The sequence below is a fragment of the Centroberyx affinis genome, unplaced genomic scaffold (assembly GCF_046629955.1).
Source record: "Centroberyx affinis isolate AG114_WGS23_722 - 3 ecotype Tasmania unplaced genomic scaffold, CSIRO-AGI_Caff_v1 ptg006403l_1, whole genome shotgun sequence".
Taxonomy (NCBI): Eukaryota; Metazoa; Chordata; class Actinopteri; order Beryciformes; family Berycidae; genus Centroberyx; species Centroberyx affinis.
In genome coordinates, this window is record NW_027283251.1 from 32,349 (window position 1) to 47,616 (window position 15,268).

The window sequence follows — 15,268 nt, forward strand, 5'->3', positions numbered from 1 at the left end:
AGGATATTTAATGATTTCTGCTTATCTTAATGATTTGAGACTATATCACAATACTTTTGTAAATATGTCTATGTCTGTGTATGTGATTTTCATTTGCTGAATATTGACAGTAATAATGTCACCACTCATAAGCACAGATTTGGCAGGGATTGAGTGTAGGACAACCACACTTAATGGAATGGATTTTCAACCAGCTTTGTATCATTACAATGTCAGTAGTAGATGCAAATGAACAATGTTTAACTTCCTCCATGTTGTTGTTGCCTGCAGCTAGAGCTCCCAGTTCATTTGCCGGCAAAAGTTCGCCGGATGACGCGTTTCGAGATCGGCCTTGGACTACAAACTACGTTTCCGCATTTTCTGTTGTGGTGCCTTCAAGGACGGTAAAATGTGGGTCTCCCAAAACACTCCCATCCCATGGTACGCTAGCGATAGGGAAAAGCAGACACTAACATATCATACTACTAAATACTTTAAAATATCAGTATATTTGGAAGAAAACTAGTTTCATGATACAAGGCTGAATATCGCGCTGTTGAATCAGACACAACAGAGTCTGGAAGAGGAAGCGACCACCAGGCCGGAGCAACGTTTCAGCCGCAGCTAAGCTAAGCTGCTAAATTTCTCTGTGATTCATCCAGAAGAGCTGAATCTAACACAAAAAAAACAACTAGCTATTAATGGCGGAGCGGAGATGTGGCGCCACTATTACAATTTGTGAGGCCGAATATAGAGCTTTGGAATCAGACAAAACAGAGTGTGAAGGAGAGGGCGACCACGGGAGCTGTAACAGCGTCAGCCGAGAGAGACGCGCTGCAGCCGGGGAAGAGGAAGCGACCACCGGACCGGAGCGACGTTTCAGCCACAGCTAAGCTAAGCTAAGCGGATAAGTTTCTCCGTGATTCATCCAGGAGAGCTGAATCTAACACGAAAAAACAACTAGCTTTACAATATAATGAAAACAGAGTGTGGAGGAGAGGGCGATCACGGGAGCTGTAACAGCGTCAGCCGAGAGAGATGCGCCCGCACTGGGCTGAACACCTGTGAAAGCCCTGTGACAATCGTCAGGGGGATAGACAGAAATCTGCTGCAACAAACTTCACGGTGCTTTGCTGAACCTGACTTTGTTGTCTGACAGAATATTATATCGGACTTTGCCAACTCTGAATACAGAACAACAGGGAACAGCGACTGTGTTGATCCACATAACGTAATTGACTCCAGTGCACTGGTTTGTTTTATGATCCTTTGAAAACAGGTGCGATTTATCCAGACTCGATGAGAAAAAACGTTTTGTAAATGAAAATAAGCCTCAGTAAAGAGATATAATGCTGCTTTGTCTCTGCTAACTTTGTCTTTGGTGCTACACTGACCGTGAACGCACCGTCAGAGTCAGTGACGCGCGCAATGCATTCTGGTTGTTGTAGGATTCCCCCTTAAAATGATATGGGGAATCTACAGCCCTTTTCTCAGTTTTCTCTGGTCATAGGGCTCCAATTTCAAAAATAATTGCAAATTTCTACTACATGGGTGACCTAGTTTTAATAAATCATCATATTCACTGCAGTGAAATAGGCCTTTAACTGTATGACCCCCATTCATTGTCAATGCCGCCCCCTAGCGGCACAAAGTCAACGTTACAGTGTGACGGAGACCAATCCATAGTCCCCCCTTTGGTGGGGGACAACTAGGAGTACCAATACGCTCTCCAGCGACATTGGATTGAATCTTTGCTTTGCTTTTCCCAAGTCCCTTGATGTGTGGGGTCCTTGACCTGACTTTCCAGGGGTCTTTGAGGAGGTTCCAGGGGGTCCCCCAGCAAAATGGGAAATAGTTTAATTTCACTGGAATTAAATTGAATAGAAAGTTGGAGAATGTGTAAGAATGACTCTTCTAATCACAGATTTTACTGTCACCACTATTATCTCTCTACCGACAGACAACAAAAATATTCTTAGATGGGGTCCTGGTGTGAAAACCTTGATCGGATTGGGATATGTGGTCCAAAGTGTCTCTCAGGGATCCTTAATTTGAAAATGTTTGGGAACCCTGGTGTATGACTTTCATATCAGGCAATTATTTTGTACAATATCATAATCATAGAAGTCCAACACCATATACATGAGATGTCAAATAAGGTCAAGTTAACCATTGCATGGCGATAGATATGTGTATATACAGAAGCCTTTGGGGTTGAAGAGCAAAATGAGGAAGAGTTGGATTGTGTAATGTAATTTAATTCCCTATAATTTATCCGAATTAGAGAATGACCGCAATCCTAGATTACACTTATCACCATTATTATTTCCCCCTGTACAGTGTTGACAATTCTACAATTCAATACTAAATCAACAACAAAAATCTTCCAGTGTGGCTCTCTGGGACTAAATCTGATCAAATGGGGACTATGGCCCTAATGTGGCTTTATTTGGGAGTTCAGGACATGAAAATGTTTGAGAACCCCTGGTATCAGAATATAGGCACACATCTCCTCTCCTCACCACATTTTCTTTGGAAAACATGTTTCCAGTGACTGGTCCGAATGAGGACATCATGGCGTCTCAGTGTTTGCCCTGTGATGGACTGGTGACCTGTCTAGGGCAGTGATTCTCAACCTTTTTCATATCAAGGACCCCTAAGTTAGTACACATTAGGGCCATGGACCCCCATTTGTCTCTCGGACCCAAATCTGACAGTATTTTTATTGTTAGATATGATTTTGTCCAGAATTCCGTGTATTCTGTATCTGTATTGTAGGTAGAGAGATAACAGTGAAACTATGATCAAAACAGTCATTCTTCTACGTTCTCTAATTGTGTTAACTTCTTGTAAATTAAATAATGGTGAAGTTTAACAATTCATCAATTTGCTGGGGACCCCCTGGAACCTCCTTAAGGACCCCTGGTGGTCCCCGGACCCCACGGTGAGAACCACTGGTCTAGGGTGTCTCAATATATGCTGGGATAGACTCCAGCCCCCTGCCACTCTGGAAAGGAATGAAAAGGTAATAATAATAATGACAAATATAGCCGCAAGCGGCGATTGAGGGGTCCAAGCACAATTTGATAGACAGACAGATAGACAAAACATTACAGAAAGTAGAAAGACACAAACAAAAAATAACATGTTTGGACATGTAGTCTAACACCGGCTTTTGTGTTGGCCCGTGACTTCTGTCAAGTTCATCTTTTCATATGGTCATTTGTCCAAAAATTTGAAACTTAAGATTTGAGGGAACTTGAACCCACGATCTTTTGCATGGTAGACCTATTCACTAACCATTAGGCTACTGAGTCCACAGGTGGAAATGGTGGGAGCACAACAAAATAGGGCCAAGTAATGAGACTGTCCAAGCTATAGGCTAATCAGAGCCTTAGAGTATTTTAACTATGGTCATCTATGGTTACAATACCACCAAATGTTGCATGCTACCTCAGAGTTGACCTGTGCACATATGTACCAAATTTGTTTAAGGTAGGCCAACAACTTCCTGACTTATGGCAATTTTTGTATATTAGGCCTTGCCTACAAATTTTGAAAGCCAGTTGTAGCAAAACGGTATGGACTATCAAAAACCTACTTGATAACTTTTGTGCAGGACAGTCCAGACATGCTGTGAGCGAAAATTGATGAAGATTGGACAAAATATGTAGGAGAAGAAGCGAAAAAACTGTTTTGGACAAAATTCAACATGGCGGAAAACCTTGTGGGCTTAAATGGGAGTGGCCTATATGGATAGATGCGACTTGGCCCAAGGAATCCAGCAATCAAGGAAGTTTGTTCCTATGATCTACAGTCAGGAGTTATGGCCTTTTAAAAATTAAATGTTGCTATAGCGCCCCCTATAGGCAAAATGACACCATTTTTTTTAATATTAGCTCAGACTACATACCTGCACATGTGTACCAAGTTTGGTTACCATAGGACAATGCGTTCCTGAGTTATGGCTGAAATAGGCCCCACCCACGACAGTTGACCAAACTTTGGAAGTCGATTATATGAAAACGGTGTGGAATATCAAAAAACTGCTCAATAACGTTTGTGCAGGGCAGTCCAGACATGCTGTGTCACAAATTTGGTGACGATTGGACAAAATTTGTAGGAGGAGTAGCGAAAAAACAGTTTTGGACAAAATTCAAAATGGCGGAAAATCTAGTTCGGCGGAAATGGGCGGGGCCTATATGGATGGATGCAGAATGAACCAAGGAATCCAGGGACAGTGGAATTTTGATTGTGGCCCATATGGTTCAGAAGTTATAGGCCAAAAGGTAAAGTTGCTTGCTATAGCGCCACCATGATGCCAGTTGACGTGGATTTCATAACCTGAGTAATGGCTGAGACTTTGGACCTATCTGCCAAGTTTGGTCGCTGTAGCTCTTACGGTTTCTGAGATCCAGATACTTTTAGGGCAGTAGAAGAAGAAGAAGTGGAATAATAATCCGAACAAAAACAATAGGGTTCCCAGCACTACGTGCTTGGACCCCTAATAATAACCTTTATTTGTATAGCACCTTTCACCCACAACATGCAGCTCAAAGTGCTTTACATCAATAAAAGGCAGATAAAAGACAGATTAAAAGATAAAATTCATATAAAAGAAGGTAAAGAGAGTGAAGGAATGAATGGTCTGAATGAGGCAGTAATATACTTCAGCCACTAGATGGAACTCTTGTCCATGTTCTGGTAGCCTTGTTGCAGTCATAAACCAAGCTCAAGTCCGACCCCTTGTGTTTGCCAGCAGTAATAACAGATGCACTGAACACTATTTTCTGCCAAGGAGTCCAATCACTAATATCTGATTAGATTTACACCGTTTATTATTTAGACAAGGTGGAAGGGACAGACAAAAGGGACAGACAGGGTTTGGCATGTCTTTCTCTGCTTGAATACATAAATGCAAAGTTAGTAATGTGTATATGTGTGTGTGCATTCAAGTCTCTGGATGTTTGTACCAAACCGATATGTGCTTTGCATATTATTAGCGTCTGTGTGCATGATGTGTGTTTATGCAAATGACATCAGTGAATGTGTGATGGATTATCTGTGTATATGTATTTGTGTTAGCTGTGTGTGTGTGTGCGTGTGAGCAGGCATGCTTGACAGCAGCAGTTCTAATCAGTTTGTGCAGTGCTTGCAGACAGAGTTGGGATCCATTTATCATTTCCTCATCAATCAAATCAAACTGAAAAGGCTACAGACAAACAAACATTCTGGCTTCACATCTATCACAGACTCATACACACATAAATGAGTCTGACAAACTGTTGACTGGGTATTGGTATGTATGTATGTGTGGTCACACCTCAGTGTCTCTTTAATGTTCAGATGTGTTCAGCAGTGTTTCTGTAGTTGTATATTGTGTATTAAAAGTGTATTGAAAAAGAAATTATACTATTTTTCCATGAAGTACAAACAAACAGATCGTGCACTACTGCATAAGGTATGTATTTCAAGTAATTATTGCAGCATCCAAATTTGAATATTGTGCATTCATCTGTGTACTGAAACGAGGCACGGAGGCAATTTTGTAAAAATTTGTTCAGCATATGCTTGATTGTTTTAAAATGGCAATAAATGTGCTCATATGCTATATCTGCCCCTTTTTTTTCTAGAATTGGTATAATTAGGCCTTTGCTGTCCAAGGTGCTGCTGAATTATGCACTAATGGGGTATGAGAGAGAGAGAGAGAGAGAGAGAGAGAGAGAGAGAGGGGTCATGTCGAAGTAATCAATGCATTTCATTACAACACCTTGTTCACAAACAAAGACCACGCCACTATGAGATGTATTTAGACAGTTTATTGAGGGAAAGAAGGGTCGAGAATGGAGGGATGAAACAAGGGTCGAGGGTGGAGGGATGAATCAGGGGTCGAGATGAAGGGATGAATCGAGGGGGTCGGATGAGTTGGGGTCGATGGTTTGCTCGAGTAACCAGGGAATCGAGACTCAGGGTGGGGGCACTGTCTCGCTGATGGGGAGTCTTCTGGCTCCATCATTTCCCCCTGTGGTTCCTGTACTGAGAGGAAAGAGTAAGGGGTTGGGGGGGAGGGGGGGGGAAACTGAGATATACGGACATACTTCTGGAGAGGATAGTTTTTGCCCTTTCCTGCGCTTGCGAGAGAAGTGCCAACAGCAGCCTGAAATCTTCGCAGGGCCATGGGTTTCTGCCTGGGCTTCAGTTTTTTCTGGTCTCTTCTGTAGAGGTTCAATGCACTGTGGAGGAGTGTGGAGTCCATTCCTCATCATCATCATCATCTTCCCCTAACTGCTCCATGTCACTTGCATCGCCATCCATAATCATCTTCAGGACATCTTCAACACTGAACTTTTTTGCCATCTAAAAAATACACACCAAAAACAAATTATTGTGTATTTCTATTCTGAATTGGTCAGTTTTTAGTGAGCAAAAGACAATTATTAGCAAGTGAGCCATGGCAACATCCAACTAGTCATCGATCATCACGATACAGCAGGTTGCATATATAAAAAATACAATATAGGCTATAAATATCTCAATTTCTACTCTTAATATATCTAATTATGTCATTTAAACCATTAGTTCACTTAGATAATCAAAAGAGTGTATGTTGCTTTATGGAATGCATAATGCATGAAATGCAATAAAATGACGACTGACGGATTTACACATAAATTACCTTATATACCTGCTGTATCTAATTTGATACACACATTTCCAACACGATTTTACTATAAAATAAGTCACAAAATATTAAGTAATTATACGTTGCATCAATCCAGTATATATTCATATTGAAGTATCAGTAACAATTTGAATATTTTTCTTACCTTAACATTTTCAAAATTGGTAAAAATATCCCTGCAAAATCACGTTTGGGTCACTGACTGACGGTGTGCATTTTGGATGTCTCAGTTGAAGGTCCTCTGGGGCATGCCTTCTGTCCCCTGGTGGATTATCCGTGCACTGCATGTATCTAATTGTATACATCAGGTTTTTCAGGAAAAAAATTATCACACTGATGATGTAGAGGTCTCAAAAACTCATGTATCAAATATGATTCACTTGGCGTTATAGGGTAGGGTGGAGCAGGAAATTGAATGTATGCTTGAGGCGTGCTCTCTGTTCCCGAACCTTAGTTATAATAATAATAACTTCATTTGTTTTGGGGTATACGGATAGCATTATTTCTGCTAAAAGTGGTACTAACAGCATACGGTGAGCTCGAAATTAAGTTTATGTTTCTCACGTTCCCTCTGGGTAGTTGAGGTATTTTGTGATGTCACACTGCCATACCTTGGCTTGTGCTGAAACATCGCCCCTGAAGTCTGACATCCCGGACGTCCAAATCGGCTGCTAAAAAGCACTGCATTCATGTGACTGTTGGAAAATCAAACCTGCAAGGCAAACGACAAACAAATATGGATGTCCTGCATCTTCCTAGCGAACCTCCTTTACAAATATAATTCATGATGGAGTGTCTAACTACAAATGCGTAATAAAGGTGCATGTGTAGGCTATATAAGTATTTTGGCGTTTTTTCGCCCAATTGGGCTTCTTTTGATCGCATAGGTTGGAAAAAAAAATTGTTGGGCGAGTAGATAAATATTGGGCTGGTTTAGGATCATTTGGCTGGGATTTTAAAATCATGACTTCTATAGTGCATTGTATGATCATACAACTAAAGGGAATAACCCATTCAGCCAAGCGCCAAGACGTTTATTAGACTATCTATGACAGTGGTTCTCAACATGGGGTCCAGGGACCACCAGGGGTCCTTGAGAGGGTTCCAGGGGGTCCTCAGCAAATTGATGAATTGTTAAACTTAAGCATTATTTCATTTACAAGAAGTTAACACAGTTAGAGAATGTAAAAGAATGATTGTATTGATCATAGTTTCACTGTTATCTCTCTACCTACAACGCAAATAGTCATAAATCTCTGGACAAAATCATATCAAACAATAAAAATATTCTCAGATTTGGGTCCGAGAGACAAAATCTCATCAAATGGGGGTCCGTAGCTCTAATGTGGACTAAATTAGGGGTCCTTGATATGAATAAGGTTGAGAATCACTGATCGACGAGACAATAATGGGGGCTGTCCGCTCAAACTGCTTTCACAAAGTGTGAAAGCAGGTTAGTGGTTAGTGACAGCAGATTACATTGATCAAGAATTTTCACTCAAACTACATTTCACTCTAGCATCAAATGCTGAACACTGCTATACAGCACAGCCTTTGAGTGAGATGATGTACTGATGGAAATCAAAACCGTTAACAATTACCTTCAGCTGAAGACAGGCGACACTGAGAAGAATTGTTTAGCTTAGAGAGCATCTTCCTCTCCCCTCTGGATGCAGATCTGGATACCATGTTCCAGCAACAATTGGAGGCACTGCCGCCTGAAAAGAAGCAGCTAATTAAATCCATGGAGATGCTGCAAAAACTGGAGCTCCTCTGCCTTAAGTCTGTGTTGTCCACCATTAACAGGCCGGGACCTTAAGACTTACCCATGGAGTTGCTCTCATGCCCACTTAACTAGGGCTGTGAAAAAAAATTGATACAGCTGAGTATTGCAATATTTTTTTCCATGATACTGTATCGATTTGGCAACACTTTACAATAAGGGTACACTAAGTTAAGGGTTAGTTAATGCTTAATAAGGGCTAGTTAATCCTTAATAAGCATTAACTAACCCTTAATTAACAGTTAACTAATGTGTAATTTACTAATGGTGTTCATGTTAACTAAGGTATTAATTATATTATTTAATAGTTTATAAAGATGACTATTAAATAATGTATAACTTAATACCTTAGTTAACATGAACTCCATTAGTAAATGATTACCAGACACATTAGTTAACTGTTAATTAAGGATCAGTTCTTCGGCTACTTCTGCTCCACAGGCTTTAGAAAGGAGTACAGGAGTACTTTGAAGCAGGATAGGTGGCTGGTTATCTAGAAAATATAAACACACCAATGCACAAACATTACAAGAGCGAGCACCAGTTGAGAGTTTCATGAAAATCGGGCCAGTATTTTTTCCGTAATCCTGCTAACAGACAAACAAACAAACGGCACCGAAAAAATAACCTCCTTGGCGGAGGTAATAACTTTATTTGTATAGCACCTTTTAACAAGAGTGCTTCACAGAATAAAAAGGCATAAAAACAAACAAATAAAAGGAGTAAAACAATAAAAACAATAGTAAAAAGGACAACAAAGGATCAAATTTAAATACACAGAAGTAAAAGAAAAAAACACTTAATACATGTACACCAATTTACCACCACCTAATTAAAAGCAATGGTCAAAATATGTGTTTTAAGATGCTTCTTGAATGTGCTGAGTGTGTGTATCAGTGGCTCTGATGTCACGCCAATTGTGGCAATCAGGCACATGAGCCTCTAGAGCTCAGACATCACAGCAGCTCTGTCATATGTTTGAGTTATGAGAAGTTTTCTGCAAAGTTTAATTCTGCCATCTCTTTCTGTACAAATTCAAACGAAAGGTCTGGGCATCGCATATGCATGACACATCAAAGAAACCCAAAAAGCGCTCCTGAATAGCACCCTGCTCATCTACATATCTGACTGTGACAGAAAGTTTGTTTGTTATCTCATCGATCTGCCATGACAAACATGGAGCAGCGGCAATCTCCCTCTTGATCTCATTTTTGATAGTGGTAGCAATAGCAGAGATCAGATCATTCTGAATGGTTTTTAACATGCGAGTGAATGCGCTGGATGTTTGCAAATGATCAGGAAGCAAAGCGCCATATCTTGCAATGACATCTGCCAGTTCTCTGTAATTGCCCCTGTTGGAGGACTCCTCTCGTTCATCGTTTCCCCTAAAAGCTAACTCCTGCATTCCCAGAAAAGCTGGAGTGTCGATCAAACATATAAGAGCATCCCTGATTCTTCTTACCTTCTCGTTGTGTTGTACAGTTTGCAAATGCTGTCTCTCATTGCCCCCACCAAAGGGGGGACTATGGATCGGTCTCCATCCATTAGATCGTTTGTTCGTTCGTTCGTTAGTCACACTGTAATGTTGACTTTGTGCCGCTAGGGGGCGGCATTGACAATAAATGGGGACTCAGTGGTAAAGCAAGTCATACAGTTAAAGTTATCATACAATGTGGGGGACAGTGGATGGGGACTCAATGGTAAAGCAATACAGTTAAAGTTATCATAGGTAACATACTAGTATACACACGCTACACACTTGGAGACATCAGACTGGGTTGATGTGTTGAAGTGAGAGTCAATGGAGAATTTTTGGGCAAACCTCTAACCACAAGACACTCTAGTTATTGTACAGTTGTTGGACTGTTGTACTGTTATTGCACTCATCACTGCACTACCACTGTGCCGTCAGTGCTGACTACTTACATCATATTACCACTTACCTACTGTGTAATACCATATATATAATATATATAATACCATAATGTACGGATTGTATTTATTGCGTATTGCAGTTCTTATATTTTGTACTGTATTGAGTAAAAACAGGACAATTAAAGTTACTGCATTTCAAGATATAACTTGTAAGCCTAATTCTGAGGAAAGAAGTCAACAGAAATATATGGTCAAGCTGTCCTTTCATTGTTCCATATGAAAATGCTTATACAATTTCACTCATATTTCAATTACACTCAGCAATCACTGACTGACCCAAGGGGGGAACTACATCACTGGTGGGGGACAACATGTTTACTATTTGCTTGTTAATGACTTGGTCTATTTGCGTTGTTCCAAGCAATCTATAATGCACATTTGCATGCAAATGCTCCTTGCATTGGTTATGGCGCCTCGTTGCCCGGTCCAAATTGTGGATGTCTCCAAATCCCTGGATAGTCCAATTGACTGCTTCTTCCATGACAAGACAGGGCCAATAATACAGGCGATTGGTAGCAAAGCTGCAAGTGAGCCATGCACATTTGTCATACCACAAAGTGTTAAAAACCCCCAGCTTCTGGTCTTCTTGAATTTAATTCTCAGACATGGTCTTCCAGCAGTTTTGATTAAAATTTTCTCCCTATACTCCAGTGTATCGAATGGGTTTGCCAAGAAAAAACCCACAATGTCGTCTGAATTATGCATATAGCTTGCTATGTAATAGCTAGCTAGTTTAGGTAGGTAGGGTCTCCCACCCTTCTGCCGTGGGACACAAGTTAAAATTCCAGAGTTCACTCATCAGTACTCCTAACGATTTAAAGATTTTGGTGTATTTATTCAAAGGGACCCCGCATGATTGGATGGATAGAATTTTATTACAGTGGTTGATTGGGGTGACGTCCTCCCTAATACATAATTTCCTATGTGTATTTGATAAGAGGAAGGCAAAAGAAAAAACAAATTAATGGGGGCAAATGGGGATGATGTGAGGACAATGTGAGGACCTTACCATTATGCTCAGAGATGCTGTTGAGATTTCTACGTTTATAATATTGTTTTCTTCAATCTGTGCTTCTTTATACATATAAATACTATATCTTACTGTTCATTTTAAATTTGATTTCATGTTTTTAACAGACACTTGGTTAGATGAAAATAGCAATGCTACAATTATTGAAGCATGTCCTCCAAATTACAACTTCTATCAGTCAGTTAGAAGACAGGGCAGACAAGGGGGTAGAATAGGTTGACCTAGGAGAGTTTTCGTCTTTTGACTATCTGGCCTTTGTCCTCAAGGCTGAAGCTCCAGTTGTTATCTTAACACTCTATCGGCCACCTAGGCAACTACCATTCTTTCTCCCAGAATTCTCAGAATTGGCATCACTTATCACCAGATATGATAGAATAATTTTGAATGGTGATCTAAACATTCACATAAATAATATGTCTGATTCGAAGGCTACGGAATCCATCAACCTATTGGACAGTTTAGAACTAACTCAACATGTCACTGAGGCAAAACCAATAATTTCACGGTCTTGACATAAACTGGATTAATAGACTGGTTTAATGCTGGCCCAGCACACTGGGTAGACCTATCTGTAGCTGCAGGCACTTCCTTCTCATCTCGCAGCAGCCTATTCAGGTGGTCACGGGCGTCCCCTCTCACGCTCTCCTCTCTGGGATGAACTGAAGACGCTTGAAGCGGGGTCTAGCATGCAGGCCACAATGGGGATGGATTCCGCCAGGCCATCGGACTCCAGTTTGATGCGAGTTTCCATCTGCTGGCGCACCGCAAACTGGATAGTAATTTTGGAGTTTATCGGCTTTTATGCCCAGCTGTTCCTGCCGTTTCTTCAGGGCGCAGGTTACCAGTGCTGAGTGGCACAAATGACTGACAAGACGCCTTGCTGCATCGATGGCCTTCGCAATATCAGCAGCAGTGGTGCATGGAATGCGGGCAGCCAATGAGGGCTTGTGTGCTGGCTGATGCGCATTAAGACCTCTGCAGGTACGGCGAGGCTTCCAAGCAGCCTGTTGACAGCCTAGAAAATCCACACAGCAGCTGTATTTTCAATGGCTGCTGAGGCCACTGGGCGCTGATGTTTCCAAAGAAAATGATTCTTCCCCTACTGCAAATGCAGGCGAGTGCTGTTGTCCTTCCATGACTTTTCCTACAGTATTTGGTCATGTTATTCTCACTTTCATCCCTTAAGTAGAGAAATACGGAACAAATCAAAGTCCATATTGACTCAGTAAGGAACACTACATCTTGTTCTTCATTAATGACGATTCCATATTATATGGGACGGGTGACAGCCTCAGCACTATCTAACAATTGAAACGATGATACCCTATATCCCAGGTAATAGGTTATCTGTGGATGGAGGTTCTTACCTCTAACCACCATCTGGAGAACTCTGTATTTTTTCAGAAAGTGCCACACACACAGAAGGCAACATACAGCAGTCCCGCGCAGAGAATGAGCCGATTCCCAGTCTGTTCTTACTGTCTGTGAGCCAATCTGATGTCATCATGTGGGGAAATAATATTGTATATCTTAGATGCTTGCTATATTTTAAACTGGCATGTGATTTGGCATATGGGCATGAGAGCGTGAGACAGAACCTGACAAATAGATGAGAATTGGCAACCCTGTGTGTAAGTGTGTGTGTGTGAGTGAGTGTGTGTGTGTGTGTGAGAGAGGTTGTACCAAGGTCAGGCTTGGCTGCTCTATTCCCCCAGTCTCCTGCCAATCTGTCCGCCTCGGCTGCTAATACCACTGCCCTTAATGATGGTGTGTGTGTTTTTGTGTGTGTGTACATGTCTGCAGAGACGAAAGGACAATACCAGAAAGGAGAGAGAACAGTAGGAATGCAGTCAGTTAGCTAAAGAGAGAATAGGAGTGTACTATACTACTGTAGTGGCAATACTCGCTGGTAAATTTCAACACGGTCTCAAGGCAGTTCATGAAATAGTCACAAAAATGTAATCTATCGATTTGTGTACATGGACACGATTTTGACATTTTTTTCGTGAAATGAACACAACCTAAAAAACATGCCTCCACAACGACCTTAATTACGTTCCTCCACCACAAATTTGAAAACGTAAGTTTTGGCAAATAAAACTACTTGTGTTACGGTTATGGTTAGGCAACTAAAACAACTTGGTTAAGGTTAGAGAAATGGTTTGGTCATGGTTAAATAAGAAAAACGTTCGTTAAAATTTAAATGTGGCTTACGGTTGAAATGTACTTTGAACATCGGAATCGAACCCCGGTCGTCGGCATTGAACGCAAACGTATACGCCCATCCACCACCCCGACCACATCACCCTAACTGGCCACCGTTTTATTTCAATGTCACACTACTTCCTGAGTCCTGACTGAAGGAAAAAAACGTGTTGCAGGCACGAAAGATTCTTCCAATTGAAATACATTAGTTTGAAAGTCGTGCTGAGTGTCACGAATAAAAAATGGAAAAATCGTGTCCATGTACACGAATCAATAGATTAAATGACTCCTTGACTATTTCACAAACTGCTGTGAGACCGGGTTGGACATTTTGACCTACTGTTCTCTCTCCTTTCTGGTATTGTCTTTTCATTTCTTCTCTTTCATGGTAATGTAAAAGGAACAAAAAAGTTAGGCACAACACTTGCTCAGGAGAAAAACTCTGTTGCATGAAAAACATGAAGCCTGGATCTGATGAAACGTCATGTTTTTCATGCAATAAATACAGTTAATTTTTTTTTTTTTTTTTTTTTTTACTTTTTTGTTCCCTTTACTGATATTCTTTATAGGCAGCACCTTGACTCAATGGTAATGTAAAGACCATGGCTGTTTGAGTTTCTGTAGGTGGCGCTCTTTTCTTTGTCTGTTCAGTCATGGTGGCTGTCGCTCCTCATGCTAACTACTAGTATTTCTTTTTGTCCCCCACCAAAGGGGGGACTATGGATCAGTCTCCGTCCGTTCGTTCATTCGTTCGTTCGTTATTCACACTGTAACGTTGACTTTGTGCCGCTAGGGGGCGGCATTGACAATGAATGGGGACTCAGTGGTAAAGCAGGTCATACAGTTAAAGGCCTATTTCACTGCAGTGAATATGATGATTTATTAAAACTAGGTCGCCCATGTAGTAGAAATTTGCAATTATTTTTGAAATTGGAGCCCTATGACCAGAGAAAACTGAGAAAACGGCTGTAGATTCCCCATATCGCTTTTAAGGGGGCATCCTACAACAACCAGAATGCGTGGCGCGTCACTGACTCTTACGGTGCGTTCACGGTCAGTGTAGCACCAAAGACAAAGTTAGCAGAGACAAAGCAGCATTACATCTCTTTACTGAGGTTTATTTTCATTTACAAAATGTTTTTTCTCATCGAGTCTGGATAAATCACACCTGTTTTCAAAGGATCATAAAACAAACCAGTGCGCTGGAGTCAGTTACGTTCTGTGGATCAACTTACCGAGTGCTGAACGGTGCCGCTGGATGTAGCCGCAAGTTACAGGTAAAGTTAACACAGTCGCTGTTCGCTGTTGTTCTGTATTCAGAGTTGGCAAAGTCCGATATAATATCATACAATGTGGGGGACAATGAATGGGGGACTCAGTGGTAAAGCAATACAGTTAAAGTTATCATAGGTAACATAATAGTCTACACACGCTACACACTTGGAGACATCAGACTGGGTTGATGTGTTGAAGTGAGAGTCAATGGAGAATTTCTGGGCAAACCTCTAACCACAAGACACTGTAGTTCTTGTACAGTTGTTGGACTGTTGTACTGTTATTGCACTCATCACTGCACTACCACTGTGCCATCAGTGTTGACTACTTATATCATATTACCACTTACCTACTGTGCAATACCATATATCACTTATCA